Genomic DNA, 27,593 nt, shown 5'->3' with positions numbered 1-27,593 from the left:
TAATATTAGAAGTATATCAAACAAAGTTCATGACCTTCATGCTAATCTTTCTATCTATTCACCAGATGCAGTACTTATAACAGAAACATGGCTGAAACCTGACATCGCCAATAATGAAATTACTGCCCCTGGCTATAATTTAGTATGCAAAGACCAAATAAATAAAAAGGGAAGAGGTGGTGCAATGTTATTGAAAGACCAATTAAATGCCACAACAATGGACATACCAACTCCAGCCATAGGTATCGGAGAAATTTTACTTTTTAACCTAAAAATTAACAGTAGGAAAACTATCAGTATAATTGGATGCTATTTCCCTCTTAGTAATAATATACCTACCCTTGAGAACTTACTGCACTGGACTTCAGAGATACTCCCTCAATAAACCATTATTCTATGTTTTTTCAATATTGACTGGACACCATGTAACTCATCTATACCCACTACTCATACCAACCTCCATGGATTCACCCAGCTAATCCAATATCCTACTAGAACTGACATATCAACAAACAAACAATCTATTCTAGACTGTATACTGTCAAACAAATCGTCCCAAATAAGTCAACCAGGCTGCCTATGCGACAGCCTGAGTCACCACTTGCCTACCTATATAATCAGACACCACCCAACTCTAGAAAAACATACCACCTTCCAAAAAATATGTAACAAAAAGAATTTCAGCCCATCTAATGTCACCTCTGCACTACAAGTGTGTAATTGGAACCCCATCAAGCAACTCAACCTCAGTGAAGCTGTTAGGTACTTCAGCTCCACATTCTTGAACATAACCATTAGAACATATTAACCTCCCACGCCCCCTCTAGAACTATTAGAATTAAGTCTAACTATGCCCCCTGGTTGAGCAAAGAAACCAGATCTCTGCTTCATGCTAGGGATAAAGTTTTGTCCAACTGGCACAAAGCAAAAACAATAAACTCAAAACAAACATACCTAGAACTCAGAAACAAATCTAAAAAAATGATCAGAACAGACAAAATAAACTACTATCATAGTATACAAATGAAACATCAACATAAGCCTAGACAGTTTTGAACAGCTATAAATAATGTTACTCAGCCAGGAAAATCTAAGACTCCTGCCCCTACTACTACAGGCACCTCAACTAATATTGCCACCCAATTTAACAATTTGTTTACTGAATCCATACTTGCACTAGCAAATTCTCAAAGCTTCCCTGACCCAAATGAAAAACATGAACACTTTACTAATGAAAACAGCTTTATCTTTTAACCTGTCCCTGTTTTAATCTTGATTAAAAACTTACTCAAAAAGATAAAACCAACCACACTGGCTGCAGCTGAACTCCCAGCTGAATTTCTAAAAATTGCTGCTGACGTAATAGCATATCCAGTAACCATCCTAATCAGCCATTCCATCTCCAAAAAACTAATCCCTGACCACTGGAAGGTCTCCCATATTGTTTCTCTCCATAAATGTGGTAACTCAAATGAACTAACACATTACTGCCCCATAGCTATATTGTCTCCCCTCTCAAAAATACTGGAAAGGCATATTCACATAAAAATTATGGAACACTTCAACACACGACAACTGATCACTAACACTCAGCATGGATTCAGAACTTACCATAGCACAACCACTGTTCTCATGTCATTCAGTCACATGGTTAATGGACAGCGAAATTATGATAATTACATTTCAGCCATCTTCCTAGACCTTTCCAAGGCTTTTGATATGGTTAATCATAACAAGCTAATAAAAGATCTGTCAGAACTAAATCTTAGTCAATCCACTATCACTTGGTTTCATAGTTACCTAACAGGGAGCAGCAGGCAGTTAAATGGCACCAGGAGCTATCACGTCTGCTCCCTGTAACAAGAGGAGTTCTACAAGGCACCATTCTTGGACCTTTGTTGTTTACTATATTGACGAATAACCTTTACACTTCCACTCTCTACTCCTCAGTCATCCAGTAAGCAGATGACTCTACATTAGTCTGTGCTTCCTCTTTTCTCCAGGAACTACACCAGCAAACACAAGCTTCTTTTCTCTCTGTCAAATCTTGGCTCACTGATCGCCAGCTAATACTCAACCCAAACAAAATAAAACTTATCATCTTCCAACCTAAGCAGCATACCAATCCTGACCTCTCATTTAACATCATATCTAGTGACAAAGCTATCATATCTCCCGTTACCCACATAAAGCTTCTTGGAGTTGTGATTGAATGTAACATGAAATTCAATATCCGTATCTCTCTTACTATAAAGAAAGTACATAAAAAAACTAGGTACTCTATATATAAATAAGCAGTTCTTAACAAACACTGCTAGGGCCACCATTGCACATTCTCATCTCTGCACTACTATATGCCTCTCCAATCCTCACTAACCTTAGAAAATCTGACTTAACCAAACTCAAACTAGAAACCTACTATAACAAAATCACCAAATTTGCTACTAACAATTTCTACAGATCGCACCACTGTCTTGCTCTCAAACAGCTCAATTGGCTCGAACTTCCTCACCTACTTCTATTTAATCAACTTATGCTGTCACATAAAATTCTATATCATCCTGAGAAAACTCTTTCACTACAAGATCTAATAATTCCATACTTCTGTACCAGAAACCTCCACTCCACTAACAAACGTCTCCTCAAAGTAACTAAAGATAATAATGCTGCTGGTTCATCCCTCTACTTTAACACAATTGCCAAACAATGGAATAAACGTTCCCCTCTCATCACGGCTATACTTTTCATGCATTAATTTAAAATGTCCTTAAAATTACATTTGTTGGTCTCATGGCTCTGCAACTGTGACAGTCCAGGTTAATACTAGGACCCTCTTTTCCCTCACTGTATCCTATTACACCTTCATACCATACTTCTCTCCTCATATCTCTTATTAATTATATCTACCTGTTCCTTACTCTTGCTTTATATAATGACAGTTGCTAAAATGCAACAACTAATACTTGTTAAAACTATTATTTTAAACTAATGATACTGTTATATAATTTTATGTCATATGTTAACTAATGATGATTGTTATTAATATACTGTACTGTGTGAATGCAAATTGTAAACTATTATTGTGCATGAATTCAAATCAAAATCTATCACTGTGTCTTTAAACTTTAATTGTGGAGATTTTCTCCCGGGCGTCCACTGAAAAAGGACCAATGTCCAGTCAGACTTTCCCAGTAAACAAATGTAAAATAAATAAAATAAAAATAAATAAATAAACATATAAGCAAGGGTATGGCATCTAGATCCAAGGAACTCATTGTTCCACTGTATTTGGCCATCATCAGATCAATCATTGAGTACAGTGCCTCCTTCAGTATGTATCTGAGCAGGCAGAGGCAACAACTGGGAACTTCCACAGATGTTCCTTACAGAAGGAATACAGGGCATAAACAACATGTCTAACATGTATCACCACAAAGCCTTATTCCAGCACTCTGTCTCTTACAGACTGCTAAGAGGTGAGCTATGCCTGGTATACCTGCCATCCTTGGATCCAGCTCTGATGGATCTTCTGTATATCCACAAAACAAATGGCATGAGTATTACACAATCTAGGGACTTAGACATTAACTTGTGACATAAATAGGACATGTTGGAAGGCCAAGTATGTGTCTCACAAACTACAACTTCTTGGTAATAGGCTTCCCATCCACATGAAGTAGAGTTCTTTCCTAACCCAGTTCAAGCATAAATTGGACTAGTGGATGAGGAATTGGCAATCCACCCCTGCTCTGCTACCTATGACTCTAACGGACAGAGGAAGCCTGTAACTGCTTGTCAACTGAAGCCCTATCCTATAAAAATAACCTTAAGGTAGCAAAACTTGCCAAATACATTTGGGATGCATGACTAGTCTTAAAATGGCCTGTGTGATTGTTGGCCTAATATACACTTACGGGTGTTTCGATATATATATATATATATATATATATATATATATATATATTTCAATCTGAAAACAGGAAACATTTTAGTTTCGATGAAGATCTTGATGCAATTACTTCCCTGAAAATTTTCAGCTTTGCCTTGTACTTGTAGGAACATAAATCAGTAAAGGTTTAGACCTCTATAAGCTAAAAGCAGTTACATTTATTTATCTTCCAAAGATAATGGTTTTCATTAAATAACCTTTTCTATATAGCTGAGGGTTATTTTTTTATGTGCGTGGTTTGATATTTAATCTGCATCAACACTGTTTTCTTTATTAAGTAAATTTCTGTTTATTTATTTATTTGTTTTTAAGCTGTTGTGGCTGGTCTTTATTATGTATGTAAGTATTATTATTTATTATCTAAGAATAAGGTTTTCATTTATTTTATTAGCTAGATTGTTCAGACGTAGCACATGTGAACATTTTTTTTTTAATTTGGCTCAAGCGGGATCAGTGAGTTAGCTGGTGTTTGTGGTCTCTGACCATATCTAAAGTGATGGCAGTACTGTCATGAATTCTGCTAACATGGGAATTGTGTGTGTGTGTGTGTGTGTGTGTGTGTGTGTGTGTGTGTGTGTGTGTGTGTGTGTGTGTGTGTGTGTGTGTGTGTGCATGTGTGGTGTGTGTGCATGTGTGCGTGTGTGCGTGTGTGCGTGAGTGTATGTGTGTGTGCGTGTGCATGTATGCGTGTGTGCATGTGAGTGTATGTGTGCGTGTGTGTGTGAGTGTGTGTGTGTGTGTGTGTGTGTGTGTGTGTGTGTGTGTGTGTGTGTGTGCGTATGTGCGTGTGTGTGTGAGTGTGTGTGTGTGTATGTGTGTGTGTGTGTTTGAAAGTGTAATCATTATTTTTTCCTTGTTTTGCTGGTTTAAGAGACTGAAGTATCTTAATACAGACTGATGTGTGATGTGTGTGCTCAAACATAATACAGTTGAGACTAGGAATTTCAATTTTCCCACTGTTGTGTGATCTTAGAGTTAGTTTATATAATTAGTAGGAGTGTGGGAGCTGAAGTGAGGTTTGCCCCCTCTGCATAAAACACTGATTTGTTTTTCATTGTTGCATGATTTAATCTTTTAGATTGCTGCTTTTTTGTTGTCATATGTGAGCATTCTCTTTTTCATTAGATATCATGAGTAAGGGGCGCTGAAAGATACTATAGCTCAGAGAGAGAGAGAGTGGTGAGAAAGTAATCTGAGGATCACTGTACAGTCCTAGACTGGGTGTGGATGTTGGTTGTCCACTCTTAAGACAGCAGTGCATATTCCCTTATGTTCTTGGAGTCAGGTTACATTTGGTTTAGGACAGCAGTGCATATTCCCTTATGTTCTTGGAGTCAGGTTACATTTGGTTTAGGACAGCAGTGCATATTCCCTTATGTTCTTGGAGTCAGGTTACATTTGGTTTAGGACAGCAGTGCATATCCCTTTATGTTCTTGGAGTCAGGTTACATTTGGTGAGCTTGTTATTGAATCAGATTTGTGTGCACTTCTTTTAGTTTTTCATATTACCAGTGGTTTTACTAAAATGCCCATCCCTTTAGTGGCCAACAGACTTTTCTGGGGCAGTGAAGTGATTGCAGGGTCATAGCCTTTGTCCCCTATATAGCCAAGTAGCATACTGCTTGGCAGTTTTCCATGGCAGTGGGACCATCTGTGACATTTGTTTGGCAGTACTAGAACTCAAAATATATATACATTGGAGAAGCAGAAGATGTGCATTAGTGCAGGTGGAAAAGAAAAGGAAGACATTGACCAAAGTGAGGGGGAGACAATGGAAATTTTAGTTGAGGGTGATAATTTGCAGAGAGTGAATTGTGAGTGTTCTAATCCCTGGACCACGAGTTTTAAGTTGCTGAATTCAAAAAATGTTGACATGCTGTAACTGCATAGAAAAATAAATGCAAACTACTGTAGAGGAGTGGATTTTTAATCTATGAATATTACTTAACATCCAGGTATCTCAAAAATCAAAACTTGAGCAATGCTATAATAAAGTGGCTAAATTTGCAGGAATAACTTTTTCAGATAATACATTATTATAGCACTGAAAAGCTTAAATTGGTTAGAAATATCCCATCAACTAATATGCACAATCTATAAAATTATACCACCTATAAAATTATCCAGCATCTATTTGCCTGTCCAGCACTAAATACCATTCTATATCAATATGTTCCCAATCGGTCATTGTGATACAGTGATCAAAAATTTTTCTCTAGCCACAAAACTATCAAGTTTTCTAGGTATGGTGTGTACCCATACCATTTTGCTAGACCTGGAACTCCTTCCCTGTATCTATGAGGTCAATACCCTCTCTCTGCAGTCCTTTAAAACCATTCAGAAAAACCTTTTGGCCAAAATCTGGCTCTGTTCTTGATCAAACACAGGATAAACACATTATGTCTAATTTGGTATAATTATTTAAACTGCAGATGCTTTTGATTATTTTTGAAGATTGTGAAATTATTGCTCTTAAAATGTTTTTTATAATACTTTTTGGCTTTTTTTCCTGGGCTTCCACTGAAAATGGGCTCATACTTTTTTGGCAATCAAATGTCAGTAAAAAAACCTAAAATAAATAAGTTGAGAAACTTTAATATATGATGACAATTAAGTCTCATTACATTTAGATTCAAAGTTCTGCACTTGGTCTTTCTATCTGGAAGGGGAGGGGGGCTTCATTTAATAAAGCTAAACAGTGGACAACAACAGAGCTAAGCACACAAAACACCTTTTTATCAACAGATTGAAGTTAATCAGAAGATTTATTAAATCATACAAGATGAATGGACAGAAACACAAACTATCACCAGAGTGATCAGAAACCTTAATATACTATATTGTGATTTCAGAAAATTCAAATATTGACAAGGCTGCAGCAGAGTTAGCATTTCAAGTAATGTAAATAATATTATTTTAAACAAATCTTTGAAATTCTTATCGTTGAAAGGGATTTATATAGATGTGTATAATTGTTAATACTTTGTTATATGTAGTGTATATGGCATTATTAATATGTACTATTTAAATGAAAAAAAAATGTCACTAAAGGCATATTAGGTCAGACAATGAATATTCATAGGTAAAATTAAAGCTGATGCATTTCAAAGATTCATGGCCTTTGCATCTTATGTTTGATTTCTTTGGATGTTGATTTACATAGATATCAAGTGTCTAGAAGATCTGTGCATTTGCTAAGTGTTTAACCTTGGTCTGTCATGCATACTTCTATTTGCATTATCAGAAGTTACGTTGCATTGAAATGGTTCAAGAAATGTTATGGTTCAGTAGCAACCAAATAGCGATGTCTTATTTTCATAGCTGTCATTAATGATGCAGGCTGTAGTGTTAACCTGTTGGTAGCAGTAACTAGGAGCATCAGTGACAGTCTCAGAATAATGGACATGCCATAACATTTAAACTAACAATATATTTTGCATTGTCTATGGTGCTTTGTCTTGATCTAGCTGGTAGAAGTTGATCTGTAGAAAATCAAAAGAAACTAAACATGAATTCCTTTATTAACTGTCACTGTAATTGGAAGACTGCACATTTCTTGATGTCCCATCCTTAAAGAAATGGCTGGTAGTATGTAATATCTGTCAAAAAAGTTGTAAGTTCAGTGCAGGATGGAGTGGGTGATTATCAAAACAGTCTTAAAATGTCTGGCTAAATAGATTATGAAAAAAATAATGACCAAAAAGGTAAGCATTACTGGGGAAATAAGAGATCACCCAGGGGTGCTGTGAGAAAAATGCTGCAGGCAGACGACTTATCCATACCTTGTAGGTGCATTATTTCCCCCAATAACACCAGGTATGGGGGGCGTTATTATACTTAGCAAATGGCCTATACTGTTAAATTTGTTTGTATAAATGTTTTTTTCTTAGTATATATATATATATATATATATATATATATATATATATATATATATATATATATATATATTTTTTTTTTTTAAGTAAAATGTTTCCACAGCCTAACATTTCACAGTTGTCATGGAATATGCAATTGTTGTTGGAAGAGGTATTTTGGTATTTTACATCTACCATATATGTATTCCTATTTGCATTATATAAATATTTAATGCCCACACACACACACACACACACACACACACACACACACACACACACACACACTCATCCACATCCACGCACACAAAACATACACAGTGAATTTCATATATACACATATTAACAGATATGGAGAATGAATGATAGCCTTTCACATATGTCCTGAAACTAAGATGCATAACCAAAACATATATATGCAGTAGCACAGACAGTCACTCACACTTATACACTGAAACAGACAGACACACACACACACACACACACACACACACACACACACACACACACACACACACACACACACACAGAAAACTGCATTAATTTTGCTTTATTTTCTCAGGCTTGTTAACTGAGGCTTTTTAAAACACTATTAGCAAAGAAAAAGTAAAATATTAACTCCTTGTATCTTTTCAAGAGATACATTTGTTAGAAGAGTTATCTGCCTCAGTTTTCTTTTTATTACTGTGTGTGTGTGTGCATGTATGTGTTGGATTTTCTGTGTAAGTTTAGGTCTGAGTCTTCCAGTATGTGCTATGGACTGAAGGCAGCTCTTTCTTGATGGTGAGTGGATGTCTGTGTGTGTGTGTGTGTGTGTGTGTGTGTGTGTGTGTGTGTGTGTGTGTGTGTGTGTGTGTGTGTGTGTGTCTGTGTGTGCATGTCCACATGTGGGCATATAGAGGGTGCCTTTACTAATGCAATGATTTTCACATCTCATGAGTCATAAATTCCTTTAGCTATAAAATCCATCCCAAATAGTTAAAATTTTTAGAAGAAACTAAAAGAAAGACTCCTCAACACCTGACTCTACTCCTGCCTTAACCCTGCCTAGTACCCTTACAATCCATTTTCCACTCCTTCCCCAACACTGCTTAGTATTTCAGTATTAGATGTCTCAACCCTACTTAGTATCCCAACAATCCATTACTTTCTCCTGCCACAGTTCTGCCTAATATTTCACTAATCCACATCTCAACCCTGTCTACCTTTGCCAATAACTTTTTCTTTTCCCCTTCTACATCCTGCCCACTTACCACCCCTCCTTCTTTATCCTCACCTTCATCTTCTTCACTATCCTGCTGGTTTCATTTTCTTCTCTTCAATCTTCTTAACTTGTCTACCTTTCTGCACTCACTCATACACTTTTCATCCTATAACTTCTACTCTCTCTACTTTCTTTTGCCATTTTCTTTTTTCCTCTTGGACTTTTCTCTCCATAAAATAATATATCCAACCTAATTTTTTTCTCACTTAATTTTTCCTGAGGCTAGAAGTCTATTTATGTAAGTAAAATCTGTCTACGCTCAAACTACTTTCTGTTACACAACTATTTCATGTTTCATGTTTTTCCCTCACTATCTGATATAAAGATTTAACTCTGTTTTGGTTAAATTCATGTGTTATTTTCTCATGTTTGGAGCTTTTCATCCTGGGCTTCCGGTGAAAAATGATACTTGCCCAGTCAGAGTTTTCCCAGTTAACAAAGGTCAAAATAAAATAAAATAAATAAATAGAAAAAAACAGAACAAATTAAAATCTACACAAAATTTATTGCATGATCCAGCTAATCCTCTTTCCACAGTAAAATCGTTCATGTTAAAATCAGTTTGGGATTTCTGTAAGCCACCTGAGTCTGTACAACAGCCATGTCATATCACTCTGCAAGATATGCACCCTGAAATCTGCAACTTCAGCCTGCATTTTATATAGTCACAAACTGTCTAGCACAGAAGCAGGACAACACATTCACAAAGGAGGTCTGTATACTCATGACATATTTTCATTCAGCAACAGAAACCGACATTTATACTGGCAAAAAGATGTAAACTTACTCCTCTCCATGCAAAGAATACACTTAAGAAAACATAGACATTAAGTTTGATAGGTAATCTTGAATATGATTACAATGAACATCTTTTTATATTCTTCCTGTCCAGTTTCAAATGTGTGTGTAGATATTCTTGATGAAAAAAAATAATAAACTATGGAATGAAACCAACCATTTTATCAATGTCACCTAGATCCAGTATTCATACACACTATTGTGGTAATTGTGTGCAGAACATTATGTAGAAAAAGAAACATAGCGAATGATGGGATAAACTATTAGAGGGCAAATTAACCAACTAAGGAGGTCTAACCAACTAAGGAGGTCTAGGAGGTCTGCTTGGTAATTCCGTTTTGGGTACATTCAAAAATGTATATAACAAAAACATAAAGAATTGTATTTAGAAGCACATCCACAAACATCTCCTCAAACTAAAATCTTGTACAAATGCCCCTGATAACTTACCTTCAGAATACCTAAAACTAGCCATCCCTTCCATTGCCTACCGTTTCAGCATTCTACTCAATAGGTCAATTCAAGAAACCTGCATTCCAGACATCTAGAAGAAAGCATTTGTCATCCCCTTGCACAAAGGCAGCAATAACTCTGACATCACAAACTTCCGTCCTATAGCCATACTCTCCCCATCTCCAAAACACTTGAAAAATGTATCCACAATCAGCTCCTAAATCACTTAGTAAAACATTAGTTACTTTCTCCCACTCAACACGGATTCAGGCCCAGCCATAGTACCAACACTGCCCTTATTTCCTTCAAAGATACAGCTAATAAAACTTGTGATGCTGGCTTCTTTGTCTCAGCTGTGTTTCTCGATCTTTCTAAGAGATTCAACACCATTTCACATTCTCTACTAATTACTAAACTCTCTAACCTAGGATAATCCACCCCACCCTTCAATGGTTTACCAACTACCTCAATAATAGACAGCAATCCACCAAATGGCAACACTCCTCCTCCTTCATTCCCACAAATACAGGTGTCCCCAGGGGTCTATACTGGGTCCCCTCCTTTTCCGCATATTCATCAACAACTTCCATCAAACTCTAACACATAGTTCCATCATTGAATATGCTGATGACTCACCTCTAATCTGTCCCTCTAAATCTCTCACCAAATTACAGCATCTGACCCAAGAAGCATTAAACTCTATGAAGGTCTGGATGTCCAAGAATCACCTAGCCCTTAACCCCAAAAAAACTAAACTCCTATTATTTACCCCCTCAAAAACTAGCCATATCGACAAATCTCTTTTCACTGTTACTTCCAAAAACAACAATGTCTTGGAAGTTGTCCCTAGTTCAAAATTGCTAGGAGTCATTATCGATGACAATTTAACTTTTGACCTTCATATCCACAGTAACATAAAGAGGACACATCAAAAGCTGAGTGCCCTATACAGGCACAACTACTTCCTCAGCCTCTCCACCAAAAAGGACCTAGCCTCTTCATTTCTTCTCCCTACTCTGCTGTATGGCACCCCCATCTTCACCAACCTACAATCCTCCCTAAAAAGTAAGCTTGGCTCCTGCTACAGTAAAATTGTCAAATTTGCTACAAACTCAAAATATTCTACACACCACTGCTCTTCACTGCAACAACTCAATTGGCTGGAATCTCCCCACCACCTTACTTACCTACAATTATCTACACCCCACAAGTTAATCTTTCAACCAGAAAGCTGCCCTTCCCTGTCATCCTTACTGACCACATACAATCCCACTCGACACCTCAGGTCAAAAAACAAAATGTTGCTGTCTATAGTGAAACCCAAACTCTCATCTGGCAAAATGCTATATTCCTACGCCGTCTCCAAACTATGGAACACTTTTCCTCCCTCTCTCAGAATGATCAGCAATTCTGCCTTCTTCAAAAAAATCCTTAAAAGTACATCTCTTTTCTCAAGGGATATGCTCCTGTTCCCTAACAAAACACCTGATATCCCACTCTAGGTTCCTGTCACCATCTACCTCCGTAAATATTTGCTCCAACTCTCTTCCATTACCTTCCTGTTTCTCTCTCCTACCTACTTCATACTTCTATCTCAATCTTTTTCCTCCTGCTATGTACTTGTGTATCTACACCCCTGTGCTTCTAGCCTTATACTACGATATACCCCTAATCCTGCACATATCCCATATACTTCCTCATCTTTCTTTCTTGCTCACTACTTTCTATTTACTTTGCCATATCTACTATCACATCATCACACTGTACCTTTTCTACTATCTCTCTCTTCCACATATCTACCTCCCACCTTACATTCATCCTTTGTACTTCCTTTCTCTCTAACACACTAAGACCTTTGTTGGTAGTTAACCTGCTTATAGTTAATGTGCATAATCTCTGTTGCACATATGCTGTTTACACTTGCTTTGTAAATATTTTCTATGTATCAACATTGTTCATTTGTATTTTATTGTCTATTGTATGCAATTTTGTTATGCTTCATATATTGTGGAACTTTTCTCCCCGGCCTCCACTGAAAATGGGCTCTTCTTAGGCCCAGTGGACTTTCCCCGGTCAACAAATGAATAAATAAATACATAGTATACTATACAACCTTGTTTCTAGCAGGATTATTCAGTGGAATATGAGGAAGCAATTTCAAGGCTAGAGTAGCGCTACAGAGGTATGAAGCCTACGACAAGTAGTGATACATTAGTCAGCTGGATAATGCCTCATGCAAATATGGCACTCTAGGTGTAGGGCTAATGTAAATTAGCCTTGTCTTCTACTCTGGAGACTTACTCAGGGATTAAAATATGATAGTAAAACCACAAGGTCTTGGAGGAGGGCAGTGGGACTGAATGTGTGAGTGTGTGTATGTGTGTGTGTGTGTGTGTGTGTGTGTGTGTGTGTGTGTGTGTGTGTGTGTGTGTGTGTGCGTGTGTGCGTGTGTGTGTGTGCCTGTGTGTGTGTCAGTGTGTGTTGCTACTGTTGCTTATAACTGCCTGCATAACAGTATTGCATGGGTTAATAGTGGAAACACTAACAAAGTGGTTCTAACTGTGCTAAGTGTTCAATTCAGAGATACACAAATGAGTCACTAATGATTTTTTTATTTGCTCCATGCAACTCTTGCATGTCTTTGAATTTCTAATTTGCTTTACACTGCTACTGCATCACCAGTCTCTAACTTACTTTAATTACTTCGTAGCTGACACCAAATACATGCCCAATGTAATGAGCTAGGGAGGGTTTAAAATTCATTAGTTCTTCTTATATGTAAAGTGGCATTTAAGTCACAGCACTATAAATGAAATATGGGAAGCTGCCATTTTTTGAATGAGTATAATAAAAATGCAATGCAAATGACACGGTCAGACATGATATACATATCAAAGCGCTAGTTGCTGTAGGACTTAGTAAATCCTCCATAGCCTGGCTCCAAAGCTATCTAGCCAGCCATCAGCAAGCAGTATTGTGGCAACAAGAACTCTCACCTCTTCAACTAGTCATTCTTGGAGTACCCCAAGGTTCCATACTAGGCCCACTACTTTTCACCTTCTAGTCTAACAACCTCTACACTTCTACTCCCAATGTATCTGTCATACAATATGCAGATGATTCTACAGTGATCTGTGCCGTTCCTTCATTATATGAACTCCACACACTAACACAACAATCATTCCTTTCAGTTAAAGCATTGCTATCCAAAATCTAACTTATTCTTAACCCTACTAAAATTAAACTTCTGCTCTTTAAACCTACTAGATCCACCTCATTAACCACCACCTTTAATATCATGTCCAGTAAAAAAACTATTAACTCTCCCATAGAACACACCAAACTTCTTGGCGTAGAGATTGATAATAACTTGAGATTTGATATTCATATATCCCAGACTATCAAGAAAATACATAAAAAACTAGACACCCTCTATAGAAATAGACATTATTTTACCTTCTTGTTCCAGCTTTTCCCAGTTAGGGGTCACCACAGCAGATCACCTGTCTGCTCATGATTGGCAGTGGAGTTTTATGGTGTTGAGTTGCCAGCCTGGTGCCCAACCTTCCACAGAAGGCACACACACACTAAGGCCAATTTAGAGTGTCCAATCACCTTTGGGATGTGGGGGGAAAACTGGAGCAAACCCACACGACCCCAGGGAGGATATGCAGACTCCAAACAGAAGGCACCCCAGCCAAGGATCAAACCGGAAAACTCCTTGCTGTGAGGCAGCAACGCTAACCTCTGCACCACTGGGGCCATCCAAATAGACATTATCTTACCAAACATACAAAGTCAACCATATCCCGCACTCACGTGATCTCTACTCTCCTCTATGCTTCCCCTATTCTTACCAGCCTCAGGAAAGCAGACTTATCTAAACTTGACTCCTGCTATAACAAAATAACTAGATTTGCCTGAGACTCTCCATTTAGATCTCAGACAGCTCAAATGGATGGAAATCCTATAACTCTTACACTACAGTCAACTTTCTCTGGCTCTTAAAATTCTGTATCAACCACAAAAAAAACCTTTGCTACAAAACCTACTTCTTCCCCACTCTAGTAACAGGACTGTCTGCTCCAGTAACAAATTCCTTCTCAAAGCAGCTAAAGCTAATAATACAGCAGGGGAATCAATCTTCTCTAATTACATGTCTAAAATCTGAAACACTCTACTGAGTCATATATCTACCATCCATTCCTTACCACAGTTCCGAGATCACTAAAAACTCAGCTCAGTAAAAATTGACTATGTCCTGTACTACTCCAGGCTAGATCCACCACTGCATTACTCGGCTTACTACTCTTCCTACCTGACTGCTCATACACCTTAAGTTGTATTAATGGGCTTAGGACCTAAGACTGTAAATATGTCACATGGTATCTTGTTTATATTTTTGCTTATTTTTATGTAGTTGAATTCTTAGACATGTGACTCTTATAATGATGTATTATTTCACTGTCTGTCTTAATTATAATGTAAAGTTTGTACTAATAATGATCTTATTTGTTAATTATATGTGGCGCTTTTCTCCACGGGCCGCCACTGAAAAGGGACCTGTGTCCAGTGACTTTCCCGGTTAACAAATGTAAAATAAATAAAATAAAATAAATAGTCATAAGTCAGTAATCTGTAAGAATTTACTTAAGCAGCCATGAGTATTATGAGTCAGACAGATACATAATTTTGTGCTTGTTCAAGTTATAAACTATAATAGATTCAGGCACCTCTCTTGCATTTCTGAAAGCTATAACATTTACTGTTCTCCATAAGGCAGCTTGAACTTATGATAGTAGACATAAATATTTATGCATGGTTTGATATAAATGAGTAGCAGAGTATGTAAATAAATAAACTAATATTCCATTGTGAAACAGCTGTATTTTTTTATTGTTATGTATTTATGTATTATTTTTGGTTAACATGCTGATTAAGATTAGAAGATTTTTTTGTGATTTTACAAACTGTTGCTCAGCTGTAACATTAATGAAGTGACATGAGTAAAGCCTGCAACTGGCAAGGAATCTTTTAAGTGGTCAGTGGTCAGTGGCTTCATGATGGCCTTTTCAGACATGATTTAGCTGATTTTACCAGATGCGTCTACCCTGGAATGTTCCATCTCACATGGTTTTCTTATGCATAGGGGTTTGCAGACTTGTACAACCATACAAAATACTTTTTAGTTTTTCAGTATGGTTCTTGCTGTTCTGTTTTGCTCATTTATATTGATCAAATGGTCACCATCAACAATAACAAAGTGGTTCTGTAATCAGATGAGGTGCATTTAAGACATACCTCTGTACCTACAGATATTGAAAACAGGAACAAAGGCCCTTGAAATGTAAAAACATCCAGCTAAAAATCTGTAAAACTACTTAAAATTTCACGAATTTGTGTGTCATTCTTATGCAGGGGCCATGCTAATCATCTGTAATGTTCCAATTTTAGTATATGTGCTGGCAAAACAAGCACTACTTAACTTAAAATAAGAATACCAAACAGCACATAAGTCTTCCAGCTTCGAGTAGAAATGGGGGTTACTACTTAGAAATGTGTTTAAAAACAGTTTGACAAAATGATGGAAAAATATAAAAACATTGTCAGAGACAATGTGAAATCCATAGACTTTAATGAACTGACTTGCAAAATTCTACCTCAAAAGGTCATTTATTTTGCTTCAGAAAAAGAAAGATGTAAGATATGTGTCCTCTTTCTTTACATTTTTACCAATTGTATACTCACCATATTATGCAGTGTGGTTTTCCATGTACTAGACAGTTTCAAAAAATCACATATGATGAGAACATTCAGAAAATTGTGTGAAGAGGTAAATCAAGCCTGAAAATGGGAACATACTCTAAAAATAGGGACACCGTGTGCTTGTGTAAATCCAGCCTGAGAATAGGAACACTCCAGCAAAACCAGAGGTCTTATTCATGCCAGTATCCCTAGAATAATTATTTTGGGTACTAAGCTGTTTGTCACCCCTGCTCCTCATTATATTCAGAATTAACAATAAACAATTCCTCATTTTCTACATGTACTGTGTATAACACTGAGTGATATTTTGTACTGTCAGCAATGCACACTGTGGATACAAAGTATCAGAATAAAAACTGTAATGTAATCTTTATTGCAAATGTAATGCTTTTAGGAAGTACTGTTTACTTTGACACAATATTAACAGGCTGTATATCATTATATTACAGACTACTTGTGTATGCTTCATAGCAATCCACTTCTTTGCACCTTGGTTTTGATATTTGCAGTGAAAAGTAGATTATACAATTAGATCTCATGTGGTGCATATTTTGGTTATTGTTAATGCGATCATTAGCCATTATGTGAATTAACTTTAACAAAGCCATTATTATGTGCAAAGGAACCCTGGCAATGTATGATTACACAAGCAACATATTGAAATTAGATTATCTGGGACATATTAGTGAATTAATGTCAGTATGAGCAATGCAGTATAAAGAATGTGTGCTGTTCATAGTGAACAAGGAAAAATGGCTGATATCAGCTGCATGATCCACTTCAGATCTTGCCAGATATGAGGGGTGAAATATTTTCAATTTTTTTTTTAACCGTGTTGCTGTTTGCACTTTACAGAGTAATGTAGTTTTTTGCAGCATTTTAAATGGAGCCATTTTTTTATATATATTTTTGCCCCTCTGCCTGCTAACTATTGAGCCTGTTTATGAGACTTGAGCCCATGCATTCTCTGGTTGTAATAATCAATCTTACATCCATTAAGGAAAAAAAAATCTGAGGATGGCCATCATTCAGGGAGCCATAATAGTTGGTTGTGCACTCTCAGTCATCCAAGCTGTGAGGGTATTTCTCCCTAGTCTAATTCCTCCCCTCTGTGGGGGAATAATGACCTGCATCACTGCAAGGCCGCAGTGATGTCTCCTTCTGCAAGTGTGAATCACACACCCTCTCCAAGGTCACTTGCCTTGCCCCTTTCCCCCAGGTTTGCCACAGCATATATCCTGTTCTGCTTCCCTCTCCCAAAGGATAAACACAACCATCATGTTTTCTAGTATCCATCAAAATCCCAAGCTGCAAATCAACTGCTGATCACCTAAGCAATAGCTTTGGCTTTACCCCTTTATACCACCAGATTAGCAACTGATTAAAGCTGGTGCTCTCTGCTATGGACGATTGGATGGGAGAAAGGAAATTCACCCCAGGGATCACGTCAGTCGCCCTGCTAGACAGGGGTCCAGGAAAGTAAATAATGTGGGAAGAAATAGCCAGGGAATTGTTATGGCTAGGCTTGTATAGGCCCTAGGGCTGATAGCCTAGTACCAACCTATGAACCAACCTATGAACCTATGTGTTGCCGATCTGTCTGTAAGAATTTGACTGCTCACTGTTTATAAAGGCTACAGTGAAGATAATTGTTAAGTATTGCAACCAGAGAATTAATAATGATCTATGAGGTAATACTTTTATATACATAATTCTTTTTGCACCACTTAAAGCAAATGCAGATATGGATAATTAACAAATAGGACAGTATGACAATTAATGCATGTGGCAGTACACTTGTAGGAATGGAATGATTACCAGTTATGCCTGAATTGTGTTTTGTGCAATGAAATTAATTACAAATATTTATTTTCTTTAAGAATAAAAATCTGAAATCTGTGAGACAACCTGCTGTTAGTACTTAGTTCAATATACAATAAGTGTTTACTGTTGCATGACCAAGATAGAATTGGCATTTCTCATCCTGAATCAAAGTCTTGACTATTGGATGAAGTATTTTTCCAGCATCCTGGCACAGACTTTCTCAGGGATGTTCTGGCATGTAATCCCTATGTGACTGGAACATACTCTCCTGCCTCCCCTTTTAAAAAAATTAATTGTGTCCAATACCCATCTTGTCAGTCTTGAGGTTCTGCTCCAGCCTTCCATGCAACACTGAAAAGGAAAGTTAACCATGAGACCTCAACAATATCCAGTGCCATCGGTGCTTCCAGCTAGGTCTTATCAACTTCTGCTTCTGAACAACTTCTGCAGAAATGGTTCCAGTCCCACCATCTTATTCTGGTGCTAGTACCTTACAGGAGGCTATATCTACAGGATTGAGAAAGCTCCTCAATGTGTGTTCCTCTACTATTGTATGACTTGACAGGTAGTTTACCTGAAACTCCTAGAGGCCATCTGAAATACATTCTCTGGGACATATTAAGCTCCTCCCACACCCAGGCTTTCACTTCACTGGCTAACATAGCAGCTGACTTCCTGACTTATCAGTAGCAAAGTAAAACAGTGAATTGGTTTATTTTCTTTTCACAGATATTAAAGTAGTCATGGAAGTTTGCTAGCATTGTTTATATGTGTCTTCAGGACTTGGATAAAAGCGTGTGGTTGTGAATCTCAGCGTGCATTGTGGAGGGGCTGCAACAGTACAGGGTCCAAGGGTTGCTGTTTGTTCAATGCAGTCTATTTATTTATTTCTGTTTGTTTGTTTAGTGGAATGCTCCAAATAAGCAAACCTGCTCTTTTTTAGCAGAATCCAAGGGAGAAGACCTCCAGACATGACAATGAAATTGCACATCATTATATGAGTATCATACATAATATACAATCATTAAAAAAAGACATTGTAAATATGTATTGAATATATGCACATCAGCATCTGAGTGTTTAACAGACAGGGTATACAGTGACAACAACATTAGAAAGTACATGTTGAATATATCATTATGTAAATTATAGGTATTTACACTTATGGTATTTTATAGAATTTTCCAGAGAAAGTAAATATCAGTTATGAAATGATAATACAATTTATTTTACGTATTAGAAAATATATGCATGCAGTGAAGAATCAGAAGAAAATGTGGCTGTGTTAATACAGGTAAGAGTGTTACAGGTGAGTTAGTAAAATATTAGATGAAAGGGGAGTAGACTTACATTTTGCAGCACATTGTTCAGTGTCCTGCATTTGAAGAAAAAGAGTCATGTCCACATTATGACTGTTTAGTCAGATACATTAAAGGTGTGAACATAATTTTGCCAGAGATGTATCTTTCCTTCTCTTCTGCTGGTAACATTCATGAATATGGTATTAAGACTGAGACCTGCATGAGTGGAGTTAAGTAGATTTTTATTTGCACTTTTATCAAATAATACACAATTTAAAGTAATTTGTTTGTGTTGCATTGAACAATATCTAGCTGGAAGTTGTGACTGTTTTTCAGTAGGTCCTCACCCACCCTCCTTGTTTTTGTCTTGGTGTTAATCTTCGTGGCTTTGAAACTGCCCGCCCCTCTTGTAAATTTGCACTTGGATACCTGGGCCCATCTCATTTGCTCACTCAAAAAAAAAAAAAAAAAATTATCTGCTTTTACTGTATTTGTATTTCTTCCTACTTTATTTTGCTTTTGCGTCATCTTAAAAGTACTCAGTTGTATTTATTACTGCTTGGTGTAACTCATTCTAAGCCTTTTAGTTTAAGCACTTGGGCTTCAGACCAGTTGTTTTACATTAAGAAGGTTTGTGGTCTGCACTGTAGTGGCAGGACAGGTAGCTTACATCCTTCTAAGTTGGGAACTGCTGGCTGAGGGCTCATTGTCTGTTATTTTAAAAGTGTATTAATTCTGGTTTAAGCACTTGGACTTCAGGCCAGTTATTTTACATTAAGAGGGTTCATGGTCTGCACTCTTGAGGGAGGAGAGGCTGGGCTCTGCCCTTCTGAGCTGGGAATTTCTGGTTAAAGGCTTCTAGTGCCTGCATATTTGAACTGCTTCTTACTGAAAATGGTACACCTTGTTTGCTGTAGCATAGACTAGATCCAGGCCTGCTGAATCTAGCTTTGTTTGTATAACTTGAGCACTAATCCAGGCATTCTTTAAAGTATTCAATTGTATTTATTACTGCTTGGTAGTAACTTGATTAAAGTGTAGCTATCATTCTAAGTCTTTTGGATTAAGCACTTGGGCTTCAGATCAGTTGTTCTACATTAGGAAGGTTTGTGGCCTGCACTGTGGTGGCAGGACAGGTAGCTTACATCCTTCTAAGTTGGGAACTGCTGATTGAGGGCTCAGTGTCTATTATTCTAAAAGTGTATTAATTCTGGTTTAAGCACTTGGGCTTCAGGCCAGTTATTTTACATTAAGAGGGTTCGTGGTCTGCACTCTTGTGGGAGGAGAGGCTGGACTCTGCCCTTCTGAGCTGGGAATTTCTGGTTAAAGGCTTATAGTGCCTGTAAATTTGAACTGTTTCTTACTGAAATTGGTACACCTTGTTTGCTGTAGCATAGACTAGATCCAGGCCTTCTGAATCTAGCTTTGTTTGTATGCTTGGTGTTTGTTTGCTTGTTATTTCCCTGAAATGCTAATTCCACCTAAAACGTGGCTTTTCAGCTCTTCTGTGGATCCCTAGTGATATCTGCATTGCTTACTGTACTTATTTCCTTGTTACCCTTGAATGAAAGTTACTGTTTGTCATTTTTGCATTTAAGTTACCTGTAGCACATTGCATTTAAGTTATCTGGCACTTGCTCACTAAAGCAATTATATAAGTCAACACTAAAAAATTAAAAGCACTACACCCTCACAAACTCCCCTTGAGTACCTTGTGCCCCATTGGACCTTTTTTTTTCAATTATAAAGGAATTCCCAATACTATTCTAGCATGTCCAAAGGTCAGTTATCAGTCTCCTGTCTGGTCCAGCTGGTGAATCTGGGAATCTTGAGGCAATGTTACAACTGCCTCATGTACACAGACAACCCTGTCCTCCTCCCAACAAATTCCAACACATGTGAGAGATGCAACCATATAGCCAAACTGGAGGCTAAGGTCTCTCAACTCAGTACTGGCGTAACCAGTCAGGAGGAAAAGGAAACCACACTCACTACAATTCCAGTCTCACATAGACCTACCACGACAGCAAACCAAACACATAAACACACAAAAACATACTCGGAGGCTCTAAATAAAAATCTGCCTAAGCAGCAGATACCTCCAAAGCAGACACCCAAGCAACCACTACCCCAAAACAACACACGTGCAACACATAACTCACAAAGCCAGTGTGCCAAGCAGTCACAGCCCTTAAGGCTAAACAACACACCTGATACACTTGTAATAGGTGACTCTATCGTCAGGCACACTGACGTCCCGCTCACCAGGCTGAACAAGGAGAAGGTCACGGTGAGCTGCCTGTCGGGCGCTAGGATCCGCCACATAACACAAGCACTCAGGTCACTCCAAGGCAAGTACAAATATGACTCAGTCATTGTCCATGCTGGTGTGAATGACCTGAGACATACCTCCCTGGACTACATGAAAAGAGACATAGAGGAGCTCTCTGAGCATGTAGCCCAGGCCGGTATGACCCTGACCTTGAGTAGCTTCTTACCCTCACCAAGAATGATGCCACAATATGAAGACAAGATGATCAATTTCAACAATTGGCTTAAGTATTGGTGTCATTCAAAGGGGATCCAGTGCCTGTCAGCCTGGGATGACATGCTTGACAAGCCACGATGCTTCGCTAGGGACGGCTTGCACCTGTCACCCCTGGGCTTTCGGATATTGGCAAAGGCTCTTGCTACCCCCATAGTGCCTTTTTTAGGCAAGGCTCAAAAGACAAACCCACCTCCATAGGTATCACAAGGGATAAGAAACTAAGAGTAGTGCTACTCAATGCCAGACGTCTAAACCTCAAGATGCATGCACTCGAAACTCTACTTAGCATGGAGAACATCGATATCTGTGCAGTAACAGAAACCTGGTTCAAGGCTCCCGAGAGCACCCCAGCACTACCAGGTTATACCTCATACCATGCTTTTTGGCCCCAAAACTTAGACCGAACCACAAAAGGAGGGGGAGTATCAATATTCGTCAAAGATACCCACACCTCCAGGTTGGTGGCACAGCACGAAGCATCAGAGACTATCCATCTGCAACTAACAGTGGGTAAAACTTCCTTCCAGTTTATAGCCTGCTACAGACCACCCTCCCAAACCCAGGAACTCCACTCGGCCTTCCTGAGAACACTGGAAAATATGAAGGTCTCTCCAAACACCATTATATTGGGCGACTTCAACTACCCAAACATGGACTAGGAGCATTACTCTAGCTCCAACACCCTAGCCCAAAGGTTCCTAGAATTTATAAACTCAAATGCTATGGAACAACTTGTTACCACTCACACAAGAGGGGAAAACATACTGGACCTGATCATCACCAACATGGGGACTCTATGCTCCAGACGAGAAGTGTATCCCTCACTGGTAAGATCAGACCATAAACTAATCTCCCTGGATATTCACATCCCGACCCCACGCCCTGCCCAGAAAACCACAGTGAAAAACTTCTCTAAAACAAATTTCACATTCCTCAAAACTGAGGTGGAATCCTTCAAAGCCCCCGGGCCTGTGGAAAATACGGCCCAGACTGCAGATTCCTTTATAAAAGCATTCTATGAACACCTTCAGGAATGCATGGATCATGCAATCCCAAATAAAACCAAGACCCAATCCTCCAAAGGCAGACGTCCTGTCTGGTGGACCCCAGCCATAAACAAACTATACAATAGAAGGAGGAAGCTACTACATGATAGAGCAAAATCCCAAAAAGGGAAGGCATCTCTGATCAGTATTAGCAAAAAACTATGGGCACTCATAAAATTGTCTAAGGCCAGCTTCGAGAGAAATATTGCACAGGACACTAAGGATAATCACAAGGCTTTCTTTAGTTATGTTATGAACCTGGGTGGGAATTCCCAGATATGCTCAGAATTAGTCCAAAATGACAAAAAATACACCGAACCCACAGACATTGCCAACATTCTAGCTGACAGGTTCAGTGCAAACTCCCCCCCCCACCAAAAGGGCAAATATCTATCCCAGCAGAGTGCTGCCCCCCTGACATCTCAGATGCTCAGGTAAGAGCCGCCTCCAAAGCAAAAACACAGCATCAATGGGACCAGACGGTGTCCCAGGCTGCGTCCTACATGAACTCCAAGAAGAGCTAAACCCAAACATAAAACTACTGTTCAATCTCAGCCTTACTACAGGATATGTACCCAAAAAGTGGCGTACAGCAATGGTGGTCCCTCTCCACAAAGGTGGTGCCTCAATGGATCCTGGAAACTATCGCCCCATAAGCCTGACTAGCTTGGTCTGCAAAGCTATGGAAAGGATCATCATGGACCTAATAAATAAAGATATTGGGGACCTACAGACACTGGATCCTACCCAGTTCGGCTTTGTTAAGGGCAGATCCTGCCTCTTAAACCTGGTCAATTTCTTTGTAACAGTTACCAAGGCCATTGACGAGGGGAAGGTGGTCCACACAGCCTACCTGGACCTCGCAAAAGCCTTCGATACAATACCCACTCGGGCATTATAGATAAGCTCACCAGCTTAAATATAAACCCCTATGTCACTAGATCGGTTGCAAACTGGCTCAAGGACAGAACCCACATGGTTAGAATTGCTGGAGCCATGTCAGACTCCAAACCAGTTACAAGTGGCATCCCACAAGGCTCAGTCCTGGGACCTCTCTTGTTCGGTATATATTTCTCAGAGGTACAGGCCAACATGGAAGGACTGTGGCTGACCAAGTTCACAGATGACTGCAAACTGGGCACCATAATCGACTCTCCAGATGACCCAAGCATCCTCCAAAAGGGCCTCATAGAAACAGACAACTGGTGCCAGAGCCATGGCCTCAAGCTAAACACCAAAAAGTGTATATTCATCCCCTTTGGCAAAAACAAAGTGCCCACAAATTACAACATAAGTGGAAATCCATTAAGTACGGAAGAAGTAATTAGGGACCTGGGGACCCAAGTTGATAGCAATCTCTCATTTGACAACCACGTGGCCAAAGTGGTTAGAAAAACATTTTATATAGCCCACCTAATCATGAAGGGATTCACATCTAGATCAGGGGAGGTCATTGTGCCTCTTTACTCATCCCTCATCAGGCCCATCATTGATTACAATGCCCCTTTTGGGATGTACCTTACCAGACACCTGCAGCAACTAGAAAGACCCCAAAAGTACCTCACCAAGAGGATCAAAGGGCTCAAACAGATGCCATATGTTGCCCGGTTAAAGAAACTCCAGCTCTACTCAGTGGCATATCGCCTGCTCAGAGGCGATCTGTGCCTGACGTATAAAGCCATGTCCAACCCGGAATTAATGGACATGCTGCACCTGAGAAAATCCAAATCCCATCGAGCTAAGCGCTCAAGAGACTTGAACCTCAGCACTGAAATAAATAGGACATGCTGGAGGGACAGATTCATAACCCAGAGGCTCCCTTCACTCTGGAATAAAATCCCAGTCCAGGTTAGGCAGAGTCCCTCATTGACTCTCTTCAAGAGGAATCTTGATGAGTGGATGGGGGAGCATAGGTTTACCCTGGGTATCACTTCTGTGTCACTGTCAGACAGAGGCACAGTATATTAACCTCGGAAAAGGGCATAGCAAAATTAATTTAAAATGGGTGGCGAAAGCCAAACACACTCTGGCTAGGCTTATAAATGCCCTAGGGCAGATAGCCTAGTATGAACCTATGAACCTATGAACCTAAGACACACCCCTAGATTCAGCAAGCCCTGCTCAGTGTGCAAAACTAGTGCAGGAGCTCCAGCAGGCAATATGTCTGACGTGCGATCCAGGAATAAGCAGCAGGGATGTGCACGAGTGCTCCTGCACTAGTCCTGTATGGACCCAGATCCTGTATGCAAATTACCCCATTTGCAGGTGAAATCCATACAAATGAGGTGAATTTGTGATCCAGGAAGCTGGCAGATGGCCATATAGGACTAGTGTAATCTGCAGAAATGTACTCAGTTAGTAACCGAGAACATTTCTGCAAATTACAAAACGGAGCCATGACAGCTCCAAATATAGGGTGTATATAACGTGTAAAGCATACCAATGGCCAAATATATGGCCATTGGCATGGAAAACAGTTTACAAAAAATAACTTTTATTTTTATTTAGCTGATTTGGGCTGTTTAAGCATCGGGCAGTGGTGCGCAAATGGGATCGGGCAAAAAAAAAAAAAAAACTAAAATAAGCATTCTAACAAAATTACTATTTTGCCATTATACTCAATGGCAGGCAAAAGACAACATGGCCAGTAAACAGTGGTTGCTAAGGGGGGAGGCTCAGTGTGGGACCTGTAACTATGCATCAGCAGGCAATCCTATGCAAATGAGGGGAATAATACTGAATCCCAGCTTTCCCCTCATTGCTAGTCAGCACCCAACAGTGTAAGGTCAGGAATACTTTGGTGCAAACCTAGGAGTTTGCTGACATCATAGGGGGATGTGTCAGGGATACTGTAGGTGGATTGGAGCCCTTTAGTTTGGGTTTGCCCTTAGCTTAGCAGAGCTAAGCAAGTGGGTGTGTCTGAGGCTGCCTAGCACTCTTTACTTTGCCTAAGCGGGTGTGTGCACCACGCACCAGGGTTTAAACAGAAAAAAAAAGTAAACCAGGAAATAGCAGCTCTGTGCACATTTGAGCACTGTGTTTGCACGATGCACCCCCCAGGCTTAAACAAGAAGGCAATGGGTAGGGAAAACAGCAGTAGAGAAGTAATCTAGGAGAACTTGCATAGCTGGCAGGTGAAATGCATCAGTATCAGCCAATTACACAGGAGGCAGACTAGCCCAGCCCAGAACACTGCTACAAACTATGCAAACACCTTTCCCTCTGTTTTTTTCTAACATTCTATACACCACCAGTATTTACATGCGGAGGAATTTTAACAAAAAAAATAAAACAAAATGATAGGGGCTGCAATAGCTATCATACATAAACATGTGGAAGAGGCCGAGGGTGGTGAGGATGAGAATGCTGTTGACCAGCCCACACTGAGGAGACGGAGAAGAGTGTACAGACCCAGGGTAACCTATCAGGGGCTACATGAGCTAAAGATAGTGGAGTGCTATAAGGTGGATAGAGACCTCCTACAGCAAATTGTTGAGCTGTGCCGGCCACGCCTGACACACAGAACTAATAGAGGGGAACCCATCCCAGTGGATACCAAGGTATGTGTAGGCCTAAGAATACTAGCCATGGGTACCTTCCAAAGGCCAACTGGGGATATCATGGGGATCTCACAGGCATCAACATCCAGGGTACTCTATCAGTTCCTGGATGCCATGTCAGTACATGCCAGTGAGCACGTATATTTCCCCAACACCTGTGAGGTGTTGGCCAGCGATATGCATCTCTTCCACTAAATAGCAGAATACCCTGAGGTAGTGAGTGCTATAGACTCTATGCACATATGAATCAAAACACCACCCGGTAAGTGGGGTACAATCTACATCAACCGCAAGAGCTTCCCCTCCATTAACTGCCAGGTCATGTGCAATGTCCAGGGCATAATAATGAATGTGTGTGCTGGCTGCCCTGGAAGCTATCACGATTCCCACATCTGGCATCTGACACAGCTATAAAAGAGATTTGCCAGTGAGGACATCCCAATTGGTCACCTAGTGGGGGATGCTAGTTACGCACTGGAGCTGTGGCTGATGACACCCATCAGAAATACACACACACCCGAACAAGAACTCCATAATGAGGTACACGCACAGACCAGAATGATAATAGAGTGTGTGTTTGGGATGCTCAAGTCACGGTTCTGGTGCCTGGACACATCCGGTGGAGCCCTGCAGTACTCACCAGCTACATGTACTCAAATTGTCATCATATATGCCATGCTACACAATATGAAACTGCGTAAACAGCTGCAGCAGGAACAGCATGGGGCAGGGCCACACAGCCCCTCACCATTGCCAAGGCCTGCATAGGCACAGAGTGACTTGGAGGAGGAACAACCTGAGCCTGGCCCAGTAGGTAGACGGAGGTGTGCCCAGTATGCCCTGTCCTTGTCAAAGAGGCAATGCATAGCACATACACTGACACAGCAGGGACCCAGGGAATGACACTTCTCTCTGACTCGCACATGCAGTAAAACAGATGCCAAACATTACACTGTGCTCAACCATGTATAGGGAGTGTACTATGTGCATCTGAGATAGGCAGCCCTCCAGCACCATCCTCAATACTGGCACACCCACAAGGTAATTCACTCTTCTTACCAATTGCTGAATGGAGTAGTATGTGTTGTTACTTATACCTATGGTATGGAATTGAGCATGCAAGGGAATCATGAGGCTGAATGGAATGCCAGCAGATAGTAGACACCTATAGTGGCAGCATGTGATCTGTAACAAATACTGGTGTCACCATAGTAGCCAATACTACAC

The 27,593-nt window shown here is 39.5% G+C and overlaps 1 protein-coding gene and 1 non-coding gene across 2 annotated transcripts in view; one reads left to right on the top strand and one right to left on the bottom strand.

Moving 5' to 3' along the window:
- LOC122815831 (D(4) dopamine receptor-like) overlaps positions 1-27,593 on the top strand; it is a 958,504-nt gene that overhangs the window by 78,859 nt on the left and 852,052 nt on the right. The gene's annotated exons all lie outside the window — the stretch shown is intronic.
- LOC122816014 lies at positions 15,695-15,799 on the bottom strand. The gene has a single exon (XR_006367026.1). It is a non-coding gene; the product is annotated as a U6 spliceosomal RNA (small nuclear RNA).

This window comes from Protopterus annectens, chromosome 11.part0, assembly GCF_019279795.1.
Source record: "Protopterus annectens isolate FY-2018-M chromosome 11.part0, PAN1.0, whole genome shotgun sequence".
Lineage (NCBI taxonomy): Eukaryota > Metazoa > Chordata > Ceratodontiformes > Protopteridae > Protopterus > Protopterus annectens.
The sequence above is the reverse complement of the archived record's forward strand: the minus strand, read 5'-3'. Positions and strand labels throughout refer to the sequence as shown.